We start from the raw sequence: 6,365 nt of genomic DNA on the forward strand, positions 1-6,365 counted from the left end.
CAGATGCATTGGGAATGCACGGAAGGAGGCAGTCATTCCCACAGAGAACCAGCTGAATACCAGCAGACGGCCTCGGACACCGGAGAGGGCTGCGGAGAACCTGACATAGCCGGTAGGGAGGCATCTACGAGGGCTCAAAGAGGGTGAAGCGGCGGAGCTGTGGCAGACGGGAGGGAGTGAGAAACATACGGAGGGTCCGCAGCGCAGCTCAGCGTTCCCGGACCGAGACATCGATCCGCGGCTGAACGGAGGGTCCAGGAGCGGGAGCGTGGGAACCGGAGAGCTGGTTCAGGGGGAGAAACATTGTTGCCGGTAGGGTGACGGACCGAGAGGACAGGAGGGAGGAGGTCCGCGGAGAGGAGTGCCGATCCCTGAGAGCTGCCCGGCCATGATGGCGGCTGGAGGCTGCAGGCTCCCGGGCGGCGGGGAGGAGCCGTGCGCATAGCCTCTCCCTCTCTTTCTGCGCCTCTGCAACAGGCAGCGGAGAGACGCCCTGCGGGGCCACATAAGGCGCTCAGGGATAACAAGTACCCTCAGGCGCTCGGGCGGGGCTAGATTAAAACTCCTTGCAACGCCAGCAGCAGGGAGGCTGCCGAGAGAAAAAAAAAAAAAAAAAAAACCAGCATCAAAAAGAAAAAACCCCGAGAGAGGCCCAACTCTAAGACTTTCTGTGTACGCCTGAGCCACCAGCGCTCTATGCAACAGGCACCTCCAAGCCTGACTGAAGCAACAGTGCGCCACTGCTCACTCCCTCCCAGGAGAAGGAGCCACTATTGCACCCTCTCCCTCCCCACACACCGAGGCTTACAGACGAACAATAAAGGAACCTCTGCTGGTCACAGAATAACGCAAAAAAAAAAAAAAAACCCAAGGCAAGGAAAAGGACACTTACAGCTGAGACGCTAAGGAAACAGAAATAGTAGTATCAATACCTATTGAACTGGTCCATTCGGGGATCAGTTCTGGATTTTTTTTTTTTTTTTTTGATTTATTAAATACGATCTTAGCCCTAAGGGATCTACAAGTTTTACAACATAATTTTATAAGGATATTTTTCACTCTTTTTTTTTTTTTTTTTTTTTTTTTTTTTTGCCTTTTAAAATACTTCTATATCTAGCTAAGTTTTTGGTAGTACGGACAAAATATCTTTCCTACTTTCCTTTCATCCCTTTCTTTTATACACTTCTATTCCTTTCTTTTTCTTTGCATATTTCCAACCACATTACGCTCTTCTGTTCCCCTTTCTTCCAGCCATTTTAAGTGTATTTTATCTTAACATACTTATAAGCAACACTATCGGTCTGCTCAGACTCCATGCTCTATTCTCCAGATGATGCACTGCCTTGGTATTAATATTAGGCTTTTGTCTTTATCTTAGTTCTTAGTACAGTTGTCTAATTACATTCTGAGAATCTCCATTCTCTCTGGTGGTACTCCAGCTCTTTTCTATATTTGATCCTAGCTTACAAAATCTCCCTGGATTGATGTTTGTATGTGTAGGGTGTTATTTGTTGTTTGTTTGCTTTTGCTTTTGTCTCTGATTCGTTCTGTTTCAGTTGTCAATTTCTGCTGGGTTTCTCTCTGAATATCTGATAGCACACTGGGGTTCTGTCAGGTCTTTCTAGAGCCTTATGTCCTAACGGATTCAATAATTGTGTGTCTTATACATGTATGTGTTTCCTAGACTGAATATTCGTCTAATCCAATACTTGGACATTAGTCTGAGGCTTGGACAGTCTTCTATAAACACCTCTATCACCAGGACAAGCAACCCCAAAAGCTTGGACAACCATGAGGAAACAAAGAAACACCATGCAGGCAAAGGAGCAGGAAAAAAACCCACAAGACCAAATAAATGAGGAGGAAATAGGAAAAATGCCTGAAAAAGAATTTAGAGTAATGATAGTAAAAATGATACAAAATCTCGATAACAAATTAGAGAAAGTACAAGAAACAGTTCATAAGAACTCAGAAAAACAAACAGCAATGGATAACAAAATAACTGAAATTAAAAATACTCTAGATGCTCTAACCAGCAGAATGACTGAGGCAGAAGAACGAATAAGTGAGTTGGAAGATAGAATGGAAGAAATAAACGCCACAGAGCAGGAAAAAGATAAAAAAATAAAAAGACTAGAAGACAGCCTCAGAGACCTCAGTGATAACCTTAAACGTACCAACATTCGAATTATAGGCATCCCAGAAGAAGAAGAAAACAAGAAAGGGTCTGTGAAAATATTTGAAGAGGTTCTAGTGGAAAACTTCCCCAACATGGGAAAGGAAATAATTCACCAAGTCCAAGAAGCACAGAGAGTCCCATACAGAATAAACCCAAGGAGAAATACACCAAGACACATATTAATCAAACTAACGACAATTCAACACAAAGAAAAAATATTAAAAGCAGCAAGAGAAAAGCAACAAACAACATATAAGGGAAAACCCATCAGGATAACAGCTGACCTTTCTACAGAAACTCTGCAGGCCAGAAGGGAATGGCAGGATATACTGAAAGTCCTGAAAGAGAGAAACCTACAGCCAAGAATACTTTACCCAGCAAGAATCTCATTCAGATTTGAGGGAGAAATCAAAAGCTTTCCAGACAAGCAAAAGTTAAGAGAATTCAGCACCACCAAACCAGCCTTACAACAAGTGCTAAAGGACCTTCTCTAAGTAGGAAACACAAGAAAAGGAAAACACCTACAAATACAAACCCAAAACAATTAAGAAAATGGTAATTGGAACACACATGTCAATAATCACTTTAAATGTAAATGGATTAAATGCTCCAACCAAAAGACACAGACTGGCTGAATGGATACAAAAACAAGACCCTTCTATATGCTGCCTACAAGAAACCCACTTCAGACCAAGGGATACATATAGACTGAAAGTGAAGGGATGGAAAAAGATATTCCATGCAAATGGAAGTCAAAAGAAAGCTGGAGTAGCAATACTCATATCAGACAAATTAGACTTGAAAGTAAAGACTATTAAAAGAGACAAGGAAGGGCACTACATAATGATCAAGGGATCCATCCAAGAAGAACATATCACAATGGTAAATATCTATGCCCCCAATATAGGAGCACCTCAATACATAAGGCAAATGCTAACAGCTATAAAAGGGGACATCGACAGTAACACAATTATAGTGGGAGACTTGAACACCCCACTTACATCAATGGACAGATCATCCAAACAGAAAATAAATAAAGACACACAAGCTTTAAATGACACATTAGACCATCTCGACTTAATTGATATTTATAGGACATTCCATCCAAAAACGACAGACTACACTTTCTTCTCAAGTGCACACGGAACATTTTCCAGGATAGATCACATCCTGGGTCACAAATCAAACCTCAGCAAATTCAAGAAAATTGAAATCATATCAAGCATCTTCTCAGACCACAATGCCATGAGACTAGATATCAATTACAGGAAAAAAACTGCAAAAAATACAAACACATGGAGGCTAAACAATTCACTATTAAACAACCAAGGAATCACTACAGAAATCAAAGAGGAAATCAAAAAGTATCTAGAAACAAATGACAACGAAAACACAACAACCCAAAACCTATGGGACGCAGCAAAAGCAGTTCTAAGAGGGAAGTTTATAGCAATACAGTCCTACCTTAAGAAACAAGAAAATGATTGAATAAACAACCTAACCTTACACCTCAAACAACTAGAGAAAGAAGAACAAAGAAACCCCAAAATGAGCAGAAGGAAAGAAATCATAAAGATCAGAGCAGAAATAAATGAAAAAGAAAGGAAAGAAACCATAAGAAAAATCAATAAAACTAAAAGCTGGTTCTTTGAGAAGATTAACAAAATTGATAAACCATTAGCCAGACTCATCAAGAAAAAAAGGGAGAAGATGCAAATCAACAGAATTAGAAATGAAAAAGGAGAAGTCACAACGGACACCTCAGAAATACAAAACATCATGAGAGACTACTACAAGCAACTATATGCCAATCAATTGGATAACCTGGAAGAAATGGATACATTCTTAGAAAAATACAATCTTCCAAGACTGAACCAGGAAGAAATAGAAACCATGAACAGACCAATCACAAGTACAGAAATTGAGGCAGTGATTAAAAATCTCCCAACACACAAAAGCCCAGGACCAGATGGATTCACAGGCGAATTCTATCAAACATTTCGAGAAGAGTTAACACCTATCCTTCTCAAACTCTTCCAAAATATTGCAGAAGGCGGAGCACTCCCAAACTCATTCTATGAGGCTACCATCACCCTGATACCAAAACCAGGCAAAGATGTCACAAAAAAAGAAAACTACAGACCAATATCACTGATGAATATAGATGCAAAAATCCTCAACAAAATACTAGCTAACAGACTGCAACAGCACATTAAAAAAATCATACACCACGATCAAGTGGGGTTTATCCCTGGGATGCAAGGATTCTTCAATATACGCAAATCAATCAACGTGATACATCATATCAACAAATTGAAGGATAAAAACCATATGATCATTTCAATAGATGCAGAAAAAGCTTTTGACAAAGTTCAACATCCATTTATGATAAAAGCTCTCCAGAAAATGGGCATAGAAGGAAATTACCTCAACATCATAAAAGCCATATATGACAAACCAAAAGCCAACATTGTTCTCAATGGAGAAAAACTGGAAGAATTCCCTCTAAGAACAGGAACAAGACAAGGGTGTCCACTCTCACCACTGTTATTCAACATAGTTTTGGAAGTGTTAGCCACAGCAATCAGAGAAGAAAAAGAAATTAAAGGAATCCAAATTGGAAAAGAAGAAGTAAAATTATCACTCTTTGCAGATGACATGATACTATATATAGAAAACCCTAAAGACTCTACCAGAAAACTGCTAGCACTCATTGATGAGTTTAGTAAAGTAGCAGGATACAAAATTAATGCACAGAAATCTCTTGCATTCCTATACACGAACAACGGAAGAGCAGAAAGAGAAATTAAGGAAACTCTCCCATTCACCATTGCAACCAAAAGAATAAAATACCTAGGAATAAACCTGCCTAAGGAGGCAAAAGATCTGTATGCAGAAAACTTTAAGACATTGATGAAAGAAATCAAAGATGACATAAACAGATGGAGGGATATACCATGTTCCTGGATTGGAAGAATCAACATCGTGAAAATGACGGTACTACCCAAAGCAATTTACAGATTTAATGCAATCCCGATCAGATTACCAATGGCATTTTTCACAGAACTAGAGCAAGAAATCTTACGATTTGTATGGAAACGCAAAAGACCCCGAATAGCCAAAGCAATCTTGAGAAGGAAAAATGGAGTTGGTGGAATCAGGCTTCCTGACTTCAAACTATACTACAAGGCCATAGTGATCAAGACAGTATGGTACTGGCACAAAAATAGAAAGGAAGATCAATGGAACAGAATAGAGAACTCAGAAGTAAGCCCAAACACATATGGGCACCTTATCTTTGACAAAGGAGGCACGAGTATACAATGGAAAAAAGACAGCCTCTTCAATAAGTGGTGCTGGGAAAATTGGACAGCAACATGTAAAAGAATGAAATTAGAACACTTCCTAACACCATACACAAAAATAAACTCCAAATGGATTAAAGACCTACATGTAAGGCCAGACACTATCAAACTCCTAGAGGAAAACATAGGCAGAACACTCTTTGACATACATCAAAGCAACATCCTTTTTGACCCACCTCCTAGAATCATGGAAATAAAATCAAGAATAAACGAATGGGACCTCATGAAACTTAAAAGCTTTTGCACAGCAAAAGAAACCATAAACAAGACTAAAAGGCAACCCTCAGAATGGGAAAAAATAATTGCCTATGAAACAACGGACAAAGGATTAACCTCCAAAATATACAAGCAGCTCATGCAGCTTCATACCAAAAAAGCAAATAACCCAATCCACAAATGGGCAGAAGACCTAAATAGACATTTCTCCAAAGAAGACATACAGATGGCCAACAAACACATGAAAAGATGCTCAACATCACTCATCATCAGAGAAATGCAAGTCAAAGCCACAATGAGGTATCACCTCACACCAATCAGAATGGCCATCATCACAAAGTCTGGAAACAACAAATGTTGGAGAGGGTGTGGAGAAAAGGGAACTCTCCTGCACTGTTGGTGGGACTGTAAGTTGGTACAGCCACTATGGAAAACAATTTGGAGGTTCCTTAAAAAACTACAAATAGAACTACCATATGATCCAGTCATCCCACTCCTGGGCATATACCCAAAGAAAACCATAATCCCAAAAGAAACTTGTACCATCATGTTTATTGCAGCACTCTTTACAATAGCCAGGACATGGAAGCAACCTAAATGCCCAT

The sequence above is a fragment of the Hippopotamus amphibius genome, chromosome 5 (genome assembly GCF_030028045.1).
Source record: "Hippopotamus amphibius kiboko isolate mHipAmp2 chromosome 5, mHipAmp2.hap2, whole genome shotgun sequence".
Taxonomy (NCBI): Eukaryota; Metazoa; Chordata; class Mammalia; order Artiodactyla; family Hippopotamidae; genus Hippopotamus; species Hippopotamus amphibius.